The 12824-nt window shown below is 43.5% G+C and overlaps 1 protein-coding gene across 1 annotated transcript in view; it reads left to right on the top strand.

Moving 5' to 3' along the window:
- RAB30 (RAB30, member RAS oncogene family) overlaps window positions 1-12824 on the top strand; it is a 79659-nt gene that overhangs the window by 16840 nt on the left and 49995 nt on the right. The gene's annotated exons all lie outside the window — the stretch shown is intronic.

Genomic DNA, 12824 nt, shown 5'->3' with positions numbered 1-12824 from the left:
TATTTTTATTGGAAAGGCGGATATACAGAGAGGAGAGACAGAGAGGAAGATCTTCGGTCCAGTTGATGTCAATCGGCTGGAGCTGAGCCAATCCGAAGCCAGGAGCCTCTTCCGGATCTCCCATGCGGGTGCAGGGTCCCAAAGCTTTGGGCCGTCCTCGACTGCTTTCCCAGGCCACAGGCAGGGAGCTGGATGGGAAGCAGGGCTGCTGAGATTAGAACTGGTGCCCATCTGGGATCCCGGGTGTGCAAGGCGAGGACCTTAACCACTGTGCCATCGCGTCGGGCCCGAGATTTTTTTTAAAGAAAAATTTGGCCCTCAAAGAGGGAGCAGATTAAATAAAGGGAAGAATATTGAAATAATTCCCAGTGGTTACACAAGCTAAACTAAAATCCAGATAAAGGAGTGGTGGCCACGAACCCACCCCCAGTTATCTCCCAACTCTAAACCCACCCTGGACCTTTGTAAGCCCATGGGTCAATTTGGTTTGTCTCAAACATCTATAAGCCTGAATCCCAAGTCCACCATTCCCTGCGGGTCCCCCTCTTTTATCTCAGCAATTTGTCTCTTAGCAGCAGTTTATAGAAATCACCTGAGAAAATAACACAATTAAAAAAAAATCATTTGAGAGACTGCTGAGTGAAGCCAGCTAGGTTGACTGCAGATTCTCTTCCTCTCCTGCAAGGGATGACTGCAGATTGTGTCCAGAAGGCCCTGCGAGACCCTGTCATCTCATCCTCAGTGGCTTTCTGTAGACTGAGATAAGATCACATGGAGGGCTCAGCCCTGATCTTTCTCTGCCTCAGACTTCTCCCTTCTTTCCCCAAGTCTCTTAAGGGCATGGTGGCTTGTTAGGGAGTGTTTTCCCAGCTAACTTTGGAGGCAGGCCAGATAACTATCCCAGGCCCTTTAACCCCTTCAGAATGTTCCCATGTGTGCCTGTAACTTGAACTACCCTCCAGCATAGATTGATGAACTACGGGAGTAGGGAAGAGGCTCCTCCTGCCAGGCTTTTTGTCTGACCTGGTATTTCATAGTTTGGGCTACTGCAAAATGGATAGAGGGTCGTCTGAAGTCAATAGCTTAGAGCCCAAGTCTTGGCTCGAGTCACAAATCCTGACCTGTCGGAGCCTGTTTTCTTAGCTGCAGATGAAGGACTGATGACAACTTCAGCTCTGTACTGCTGTTCAGAGTCCAGTAACTCAATATACAGTGTAAAAAGGCTTTAAAACAAGCCTGTGGAATGTATTCTGGATGTCAGTGCTTGTTGTTAATAGGCCAAATTTGGCTCCGTGAGCAACAGTTCTGGAAACTGAGCAGGATGCCTGTTCTATCATTACTGGCCCCAGTTCCTGGCAAACATGATCATTACCCGAAAAGACATTTATGGCATCATTCCTTATTTATTTTTGTAATCTTCTCATTTATAGTCTTGTAGGTACTACCAGAAGCTTGGGTGATTCTTGACTATTTATGTTTAAAAACTGTGGTCAGACTCGTTTACTCATACCCAGCACTGTTTGCCTCAGCGTAATTAATTCAATTCTTGGAGCTACATGGTGTTTCATTTCCCAGTAAATGACAGATGAGCAGAGATGATGGTGTGTAATAAATTAGCCTTATCTTGCTTTTTAGAATTCTGGTGGTTGAGAACTCCTCAGGAGATTTTAGTGACCTTAACACTTGGCTATAGCAACTTCATACACGTTTATGAAAATGAAATGAAAGTGGGGAACAGAGTTTTTTACTGGAAGTGGTTTATGAGTTTAAAGCTAGACTTGAAAAAGATTCTTTTGCGTATTGTCATTAGTTTGTTGGAATCATCATGCTGTTCTGAGAAATTCTTGGTGTTCTTAGGGATTGGTTCTTACTCTCATATTTTTGCTACTTAGTGTGATTGCTGCTTGTTCTCCCTGGTTGTGGCCATCAGAATTCTTTAAGTTACAGTTGCAAGAAACCCAGCTCTAACTTGGGCAAAGAACAGGTTCGTGGGGAGGATACCAAGACATTTTGTGTAAACATGAGAAGGACCAGCTGGCCACAGTAGTCCCTGGAATCAGGATATATTAAAACAAGTAGTCGCCTGAACAGTCTCCAGATTTTGGTAGCATAATGCAAAGTTTATTTCTTATTCATATAGGGGTTCAACATGGTTGTTCTTGCTGAAGCTGCCTTCAGTGGTTCCAGGGCCTGGGCTCGTTCTGTAGTGTGTCTCTTCCTCTGCTCTCAGACTTTGCTTCTTTTCATCTACAAATGGAGGAAGAAATTAAAGGCCATCATTTGGGAGGTTTCCATGGAGCAAGTCCTCATTGCATTGACTGTAACCCAGTGAATGGCTCTATCTAACAATAAAGGAGGTTGAGAAATACAGCCTGTTAGCCCAAGAATGGAAACAAACATGGGTTCACTGAGCATCTAACTAGTTTGAACCACACAGGGATTTTTGCTTTGGCTTCTCTTTCCACATGGCAGGGAGGCCTCTGACTGCTCCTGAACTTGAACACTGTTGTCAACACCACAGGAGGACTAATCCACACCCTTCCTGGTTCCAAGTGAAAAATCTCTCCAGGAGTAATGGAACCTGGAACTATGTCTGAGTCTCCAATGTAGGTGGCAGGGGTCCAAGTACTGGGCCATCATATGCTGCTTTCCCTTGTGCATTATCAGGGAGCTGGATCAGAAGCTGAGCAGCAGGACTCTTTCTTTTTTTTAAAGATTTATTTATTTTTATTGCAAAGTCAGATATACAGAGAGGAGGAGAGACAGAGAGGGAGATCTTCTGTCCAGTTGATTCATTCCCCAAGTGGCCGCAATGGCTGGAGATGAGCCAATCCAAAGCCAGGAGCCAGGACCTCTTCTGGGTCTCCCACATGGATGCAGGGTCCAAAGGCTTTGGACTGTCCTTGATTGCATTCCCAGGCCACAAGCAGGGAGCTGGATGGGAAGTGGGATTAGAACAGTGGCACCCATATGGGATCCTGTTGTGTGCAAGGCGAGGACTTTAGCCGCTTGACTACCATGCCTGGCCCACAGCCAGGACTCTTATTACATGGTGCTTTGATACAGGGTGCTGGTGTCACAGTCCTTGATGCCTGCCCTGACATTATCATTTCTGTGTTGTGTAACTATTTTATGTATGACTAAGAAAATAAGATATTAAAAACTATGACATGTTAACATGCCATCCCTTGTAAAATGCATCCTTATTTCCAAGCTGTTGAAGTGTTAGAAAATGTTTTTAGAATTGTTGATAGATGTTCACATTCCAAGCTCTCTGCTTAAAAGCCTTAGTACTTCTGCTCATTTTATTTCCTCAGTTCATCCATTCATTCAGACTTTTGTAGTCCAGGTGACAATGCAGACTTAGCGTCTGTCTCCTTGAGTCTTATTGCCTTTCCCTTGCAGCCTAGCTGAGCCCTTCGCTCTCCTTCCATCCTGCACTTAGTAGATACCTGTTGTGTGCCAGGAAGCCTGTTAAACACCATCAAATTCAGAAGGAATATGGTGGGGACCTTGTCGTTAAGGGACATAGTGTTAAGTAGGAAAACTGGGAGGCGTCAAGAGACAATCACACAAAGAAATGAATTATAAGTCCTGTTAAAATCTTCACAGCATACCATATACTCCCAAAGTAGGAACAATTGTCAGTTCTTTGAAGAGTGAGACTGGTTGTACTGTGCATATTGCTGAAATGATTATGCCTGATTGAAAGAATAAGCAATAGTTTCTTTTGAATATTAACATGTAATTACTTCCCTAGATCCTGGTAATGATCCTTAAGTAGGCCAGTGTTTTCCAAAGACTATTTGAAGCTTCCTATTAAGCCTCACCTTCAAAAGGCACCTGTGGATCTCCTGTCTTTGTGTAAGCATTAATGAGTCGCCTGCAGTGACTTTTATAGAGACAGTGAGGAGATATCAGATTTATCTCATCCTAGAGGCAGTCTGCATTTCTTTACATTAATTAACTCCCTAAAACAGGACTCATTTTTAACCAAGTGATTATTTTTTGGGTCCCAGTGGAAAGGCATGTCCTACATGTTTCAGCAAGGAGAAAAGCCCTTTACCCAAGCTGTCAGGGCCATGATAAGGTCAAGGAACAGGGCTGATAGGGGTGGGATTTGGAGACAATGTGGGTGAGGCTGCTTGGGCCCGGAATTGGAAAACAGCCGCAGCCTGACCTTCCTCAAGGGCCCAAAGCTGGGACAGATGTGATCATGGGTGGGGTACTTATCTCTCAAACAAGAACGCCAGTTAACATCTTAGGATGCAACCCTTTTATTGGCTTGAAAGTTACAGAAGATCCTGGGAAGTTTAGATTATATATATATATTTTTAGAGTCATAGAAAGATCAGTTCAGGGCCAATGACCTGCTGTGTGTTTTGGTTATTAGAAAAAGCTTACCTAAACAAGTCAGGAAAAGAATTCAAATTTAAACTATTTTTGCTTTGACTTATGAAAACTCTGGGAAATAGCACTATCATATTTGATATTTTTAAAAGAACTTTTAAAAATTTATTTGAAAGTGTTATGGAGATAGTGGGAGAGACACATACATGCAAAGATCTTCTGTTCCCTGGTTCACTCCCCAAGTGACTGCAATGGCCAGGGCTGGGCCAATTCGAAGTCAGGAACCAAGAACCACTAGGGACAAACCTGGTGGGGGATCTGCATTTATTGTGAAAAAAATCAAACTTACATAGTGTAGGAATGGGGAGGGCAGGAGGGCATCTCCCGACATCCCTTCACCCAGCAGTAACACTGTAACTGGCTATAAGGCACACCTGAGTCGTGCCTCAGGTCATGGGCAGGTAAGCTGTGAGTCATGCCCGCCAGGTAGCAGGCAGAGATCCAGGGGCAATCTTGCACATCATTCAAGTCTCCCAGGTATGTGGCAGGGCCCAGGCACTTGGGCTATTCTCTGTTGCTTTCCCAGGTTCATTGGCAGGGAGCTAGCCCAGAAGGGGAGCAACTGCGTGAAGCAGTGACTTTATAACATGCCTATATTACAGGTGGCAGCTTAACATGGTATGCTACAATGCTGGCCCCAGGGCTATTGTTTTCCTTTTTTCCAGATTAGCAGTTCTAGAGCAGGGTACTTGGTGGGGTTGAAAAAGGGATGTAACTACTCCTTATCATTGGATATTGGGAGTTTTGTGTGCAAATAGGATTCTTTCTGGTCCTTCATGAAGAGAGAGAATTCTGTTCCAACTCTGTGATTTCTGAGTAGCTGTCTGACAGTAGAGGATGTGGTTGGGAGTGCACTGTGCTTGCAAATGGAGCTGCATTTTTGAGGGGTTGGGGTAAAGTACCTCTACCCTTCTTCGGTACTTGTAAACATTCAGAGATAAGCAAAGGAAAAAGAAGGGAAGCGTTTGAGTCAGCACGAGGTTTATGACCAGCATTGACTTATGGATGTACAGAAAAGGAACATTAGAGGAATAATCGCTGGCTGTTTATTTTGAAAAACTAGGTGCAGTGTGCATTGAGGCAGGGAGCTTTATTTTCTCTCTTACCTGGCTCTGACTCCCGTTAGTGTTAGTGGGGTTGTATATTGTAGCTGTTTTTTGGCTTGCTGCCTTGACATAAATGTTTGAATTCCTTGTTTTGGCATTATATATTCATAACAACAACAGGAGGGAAGGGAAACAGAATGTTGTGAGCTAAATTATTCTGTGTGCCATATTACGGACAGGATTTATTCTCTCAGGTACCTAGCTATCAAGATTATCTGTTCAGATGATCTGTGTTACCCATAGCTGCTTTTAGATAGCTTTGTAATTGCCTGAGGGGTTTGTTCAGGGGATGGCTAAATGTATTTTCTATTTGGTGGAGTAAGGAGAACCTTAATCCTGCTTATTGGCACTCTAGGCCCTTGCAGGCATCACTGTCAGCTCCAAGGCCAGTAGGGCCCGTGTTTCCTTCATTTTTGTGCCTATCCTGGGGATATTTATTAGGTGATCATTTGCTACACATTGACCCAACTCAGTAGGGGATTTATTTCTTAGGGTTGTTGTTACAGAATGTATTTATTCAATTGAACAAATACAGTTGAGGTCCTGTTGTGCCTCAAGTATTGTTTCAGTTTGGGGAACACTTCTGACAAGCCAGAATCAGACTGTATAGGAAACTCAGCCGAACTGGGAGCTGGAATGTCAGGTTTGTAGGGACCTTAAAGATCATCAGACACAGAGCTCAGCAAACTTTTTCTATTAAAGACCAGAAAGCAAATAGGCTTTGGATACTGCATATGGTCTGTGGCACATGTTACAGCCGTTTCAAAATGTGAAGATTGGGCCCAATGCGATAGTGTAGTGGTTACAGTCCTCACCTTGCACGCTATGGGATCCCATATGGTCGCCAGTTCTAATCCCAGCAGCCCCGCTTCCCAGCCAGCTCCCTGCTTGTGACCTGGGAAAGCAGTTGAGGTTGACCCAAAGCCTTGGGACTCTGCACCCGCATGGGAGACCCGGAAGAGCTCCTGGCTCCTGGCTTTGGATTGGCTCAGCTCCAGCCGCTGCGGCTGCTTGGGGAGTGAACCATTGGATGGAAGATCTCCCTCTCTGTCTCTCCTCCTCTCTGTGTATTTGCCTTTTCAATAAAAATAAATCTTTAAAAATAAAATAAAAATGTAAAGATCATTCTAACTGGGGTTGGGGGACATAGCCTAGATTTGGTGTCCCCCTAACTGTAGAAATTCCTTTCATTTTACCAGTGAGGAGACTGAGGGTGAATCCATCCCTCATCTACCCTCACACCCCAAGGTCACACAGTTCTTGATGAAGCTTGCTTGGTGACTTTTAGTTAATGATCCTGAAGGTAGGCCCACATCTCAGACTGCCTAATCACTTTGCCAACACATAGCTTTGTTCTGGAGGGAAGTATCCATCCTAATTCTTAAGTTATGAGCTGCATTCTAGGTACTGTGTTTGCGATTGAGGATGGGATTGAGAATTAAGTGCTGCAAGGTTAAAGCTCTCAGTGTGCTTTGGTTTTTGGTGCTGAAGGTAAGGCAGTGTTGTGGAAAGCGGCAAATAGAGCAAGTAGTCCTGCTGCGGAAGCACATGAAGGCAGTCTTCCCTCAGTAAATGGGATACTCGGGTGGGTGAATGCACTCATTTATTCATTCACTGCACCTCCATCCCTTACATTTTGGGAGACACTGTTCAACCTAGAGGAATGGAACAGGGCCCTAGTTCCCCTCACAGCTGCTTATTTCTTGCATGATGGATCTCCAAAAATTTAATGAGAAATGTGTATTGCAAAGAAGCAATGCATGGTACCAAAATGATCTTTTGTCTTTTAATTTCATTTTCCCACAACCCTTTTGAAGTCCCTCCTATATGCAGGGGTAGGCATTGAGGTTGAAACAACTAAAATAAAAAAGGTGAGGTGGGCATTTGGCCTAGCTGTAAAGATGCTAGTTAAGGTGCCTGTGTCCCAAAGCAGGCATATGGCACAACAATCAAGGAGCCACTTGATATGCCTGCATCCTATATCCGAGTGTTTAGACTGAGTCCCAGCTTTTCTGCTTCCAATCCAGCTTCCTGCTAGTGCACTCCCAGGGATACAGCAGATAATGACTTAAGTGTTTGGACGCTGCCAGCTATGTGAGAGAGCTGGATTGAGTTTTGGCTCCTGGCTTTATCCTGGCTCATTTCTGCCCACTGTTGGCATTTGGAGAGTAAAATAATAGATGGAAGATCTTTAGCTGTTGCATTCCTGACACCTACATGGGAGAAGTGGTTTGAATACCCTACCCCTGAGCTCATGGCATCAGCCATGACAGGCATTTGGGTGGTGAGCCAGTGCGTGGAAGTGTATTTTCTCTCTCTTACTCTGTGTTTGTAGTCTCTCCTGTCTCAAAAGACAAATTCAGAGAAAGATAGCATGTTTGGTAGTGACTTGGTTGCGCCAGTTTATCTGGGCAATGGCACGGAGGCACATGTGAAACCCTGTCATGTCAGTCACAGCTCCTTTTAGTATTCTAGAGCTTGAAGGGAATTCTAAGATTAATGAGCTATAACCTCTCAATTAGCAGATGAAGAGGCAAGATCTGGATATTTGTACTACTTACTCTGAGTCATACAATTAATTCATGGAATTTTAGGGTTGATTCTAGACAGAAAAAAAAATAGTTCAAAAAACTGTAAAATTTGTTCAAAAAATGTTGGCAGAATGAGTGAACCAGTGAGTAAATCAATCCACACTTCTACAAACAGTTGACAGTCTTGGTGACAAGTGAATGGGAACCTGGTAGCTGAGCCACACAATGCCCAACTCCGCTGAACCTCTTCCTTTCACAAGAGAGATAAGTGACTATGCAGATTTGGGCCAGAAAAGCACATAACTTTTAATCTGTTTTTATAATGTCCCTCAACATTTTTGAGCATTCATTTGTTCAATAGAACTGTCTTTGAACATCAGAGCATCCTTGAAGACATTGTGACAGCTTAGAGGTTTTGCTGAATCTGGTGAAGTTTGTAAAAGCAATTGGAAGATTCTCTACATGTGGCCCCTTATAAATAGCTACTTTATTTTATTAAAGATCAATTTTTAAAAGGCAGATCAGATTTACAGAGAGAAGGAGAGACAGAAAGAACTTCTATCCACTGGTTCATTCCCCAAATGGCCACAACAGCTGGAATTGAGCTGATCTGGAGCCAGGAGCTTCTGGGTCTCTCATGTGGCTGCAGGGTCCCGAGGCTTTGGGCCATCCTCAACTGCTTTCCCAGACCAAAAGTAGGGAGCTGGATGGAAAGTGGAGCAGCTGGACACAAACCAGCACCCATATGAGATCCTGGTGCTTACAAGAAGAGGATTTAGGTATTGTGCCAGCGTGCTGGGCCTCTACACAGCTATCTTTAAAGTTGTGGTTTCAAACTATATTCTGAGCATCCTGGGGTTTGTGGGCTAGAGAATTGAGGAATTCTTGAAAAAAAAAATGGACAGGGATTTGGTTTTGAGCCAATTAACACCTAAAACAAACATCTTTGCTTCATTAATGTTTTGATTCTGAAAGATAAGAACAACCAATCTCTTGTATGGAATCTCATGACATTTTCTTCTCAGTCTTCTATAAGTTGAATGTTTTCTGATGTAACAATGGTAATGTGCCAGAATGCTCCACCAAAGTTTTTTGAAAACAAAATATTTTGGCAGATTTGTTCTAACAGAAAAAAAGCCCTTTTTACCTAGATTACTGTTTATTTTATAAAGAACAATGTGGGTTTTGTTTGCCATCCACTATATGCACAGTTTATATGGCATGATAAAGCTGAGGTCCTTTTACTTCAGAAAGCTCTATCCTTTGAACTTAAGCCATTTATGTCAATATATAGCATTAATAATTCCTCCATATAACTTGGGAGAAAAATCCAAATGAAATAAAGAAAGGCTTTATTATGCTGTTTTATTGTGGAGAAAAAAAAAAAAGATTTAGGATCTAGTGGTAAGATTGTTTAGGGATTATTCCAGGGGAGAGATATAATACAAGATGCCATTCTCATAGACCTTTCAGAAACCCCTTAAAATATAAAAATACATTAATTTTTAAAAAGGATTTATTTATTTTTGGGCCTGGTATGGTAGCCTAGCGGCTAAAGTCCTCACCTTGCATGTGCTGGGATCCCATATGGACACAGGTTCTAATCCTGACGGCCGTGCTTCCCATTTAACTCCCTGCTTGTGGCCTGGGAAATCAGTTAAGGAGAGCCCAAAGCCTTGGGAGCCTGCACCCGCATGGGAGACCAGGAAGAAACTCCAGGTTCCTGACTTTGGATTGGCTCAGCTCCAGCCATTGCGGCCTCTCGGGGAGTGAATCATTGGATGAAGATCTTCCTCTCTGTCTCTCTTCTTCTCTGTATATCTGACTTTATAATAAAAATAAGATAAAATCTTAAAAAATGTATTTATTTTATTGGAAAATCAGATTTACAGAGAGAAGTTCAGACATTCAGAAAGATCCTCCATCCACTGGTTCACTCACCAAGAAGCTGCAATGGCTGGAGCTGAGCCGATCCAAAGCTAGGAGCCAGGAGCTTCTTCCAGATCTCCTATGTGGGTGTAGTGCCCCAACGTTTTTTCTTTCCTTGACTGATTTCCCAGACCACGAGCAGGGGGCTGGACAGGAAGTGGAACATCTGGATATGAACTGGTGCCCATACAGCATCCCTGTGCGTACATGTCAAGGACTTAAGCTACTAGGCTACTGTGCTGGGCATAAGCCAAGAATATTTCACCCATTGATTCACTTCCTAATTGGCCACAATGGCTGGGCCTAGACAGACCAAAACAGGAGCCAGGAGCTTCTTCTGTGTTTCCCATGTGGGTGGCAGGGATTCCAACTACTTGCACCATCCTCTGTTACCTTCCCAGGAACACTAGCCGAGAGCTGGTTCAGCAGTAGTGCAGAGTCTGATGCGATGGCTAGTGGCTAAATTGTCCGCTTGCAAGTGCCAGGATCCCATATGGGTATGAGTTTGTGTCCTGGCTGTTCCACTTCCTATCCGGTACCCTGTTTGTGGCCTGGGAAAGCAGTAGAGGTTGGCCTAAAGTTTTGGGACCCTGCATACTTATGGGAGACCCAGAAGAAGCTCCTCTCCTGGATTCCTGGATCTTGGCTTTTTTTTTTTTTTAATTTATTTTATTCTTATTGGAAAGTCAGATATACAGAGAGGAGGAGAGACAGAGAGGAAGATCTTCCATCCGATGATTCACTTCCCAAGCGGCTGCAATGGCCGGTGCTATGCTGATCTGAAGCTAGGAGTCAGAAACTTCCTCCAGGTCTTCCATGTAGGTGCAGGGTCCCAAGGTTTTGGGCCGTCCTTGACTGCTTTCCCAGGTCACAAGCAGGGAGCTGGATGGGAAGTGAAGCTGCAAGATTAGAACCAGCGCCCATAGGGGTTCCCGGTGTGTTCAAGGCGAGGACTTTAGCCATTAGGCCACGACACAGGGCCTGAAATAAATCTCTCTTTTTTTTTATTAATAAAATTTATTTTGACATTCTTTACATAGTTAGTTAGAGTAAGAAGGTTCAAGGACTACAGGAAAGTGGATAATACTAGTATGTTTTCCATATTGTTACCTTCATGTTTAAAGGGGGGTATTAAGGGAGAAGGCCCACCCAATTTCCCACCCTCCCCAGGTCCCAGATGTAGGGCATGCTCTGAGGTTCTTGCTCAAGTGGTTTTGATATTGCAACAGTTATGAATCGCTGTCAATCTTGCCACTCCAAGCACTATGAGGTCTTTGAAAAATCCACTGATTGACATAGTCCACCATAGCGGAGATGGTTGGTTGACCTGTTCCGTCTTCTCTCTTCATCAGGGTTCTGACTCCAGCATTTAGATTAGGAAGATCTCCAAAGAAACTTCTTGTATGTGCTAACAAGTACAGGGCCTGGCACCGTCCATCGCTCCAATCAGCTGGTGGTTGCAATTGCTGGGTTGGTTCTGTTTTCACTCCCGACTTCCACTGGAACCAATGGGTGTTGCAGTCCAGCCTGGTTCTGCCCCGCACATACTTGGCCCTCACATAAACCAGTGGGAGCTGCAGCCTAGTTGGAGCGACCCACAATAACCCCCACCAGGCCCGCCCCCTACCCAGCTGGGACTTGAGCCAGTACCCATAAGGGATGCTAGGGTGCCTGACAATAGCTTAACCTCCTGTACAATACTGTTATCAAATATTTGTTTTATAAAACAAGACAATTCAAAGACCTATGTTGCTCACTAAAGCTGTCTTCTTTTCAAGTCCCATTCAATTATATTCATATTTTCTGATTATATCAGGAAGAAAACTTCAATGATTGCTTGCTATTAATATCTACTTTTAAATATTTCTTGTTAATGCATCTTTTTAATGACTTGGTCAGGGTGTATCCCTGGTTTCCTGTAGTTTGTATATTTCCATTCCCCTTTGCAGCAGTTTCTTCCAGTAAGAAGGGGTGGAAAGGTGGGGGATGGTGAACAAGGTGAAAAGGATGTGTTCACCCTGTGACCTGCTGTGTTGCCAGGTAAATGGTCACTTTCATCATATTGTGGAGTTAGGTGTATGTTGTTTTCTACCCATATATTGAACTATTTTAAGCTGTCTCAAGAACAGGTGAAAATCTTCAGTTTTACTCATTGTTAACATCTTATCAATTTTCTTTATCTTTCTCTATAAATTTCATAATTACATTTTTGGAGGTGGGGTAGTCAGTATTCATCTCCTAAGCATAAGATGACATTCTTTTGAAGAACCACAATATCATTATCATACCTCAGACATTTAACATTAATTCCAAAATACTTGATCTAATACATAGTCTGTTTGCATCTAGCTTTTGGCCAGCTAGCTTTTGCTATTAATGTATCATATCAAAGTGTAATGTCTTAAAACAACTTCCATTTATTCTTGTTCATACTTCTGGAGGTCAGTTGGGTGGTTCTTATGTAGATTTAGGCTCTGCTGTTAGACTGGGCTTCCTTATACTTCTTTTTAAATTTTTTTTTAAGATTTATTTATTTTTATTGCAAAGTCATATATATAGAGAGGAGGAGAGACAGAAAGGAATATCTTCTGTCCAGTTGATTCACTCCCCAAGTGAGTGCAACGGCTGATGCTATGCCAATCCGAAGCCAGGAGCCAGGAAATTCTTTCAGGTCTCCCACATGGATGCAGGGTCCCAAGGCTTTGGGCCATCCTCGACTGCTTTCCCAGGCCACAAGCAGGGAGCTGGATGGGAAGCGGGGCTGCTGGGATTAGAACTGGCAACCATATGGGATCCCGTTGTATTCAAGGCGAGGATTTTAGCCACTAGGTCACCACACCAGGCCTGG

Source organism: Ochotona curzoniae, unplaced genomic scaffold, assembly GCF_017591425.1.
Source record: "Ochotona curzoniae isolate NIBS_2020 unplaced genomic scaffold, NIBS_Ocur_1.0 scaffold_3223, whole genome shotgun sequence".
NCBI classification, from domain to species: domain Eukaryota; kingdom Metazoa; phylum Chordata; class Mammalia; order Lagomorpha; family Ochotonidae; genus Ochotona; species Ochotona curzoniae.
Note: the sequence above shows the minus strand (reverse complement) of the source record. Positions and strands in the feature narration are given on the sequence as shown.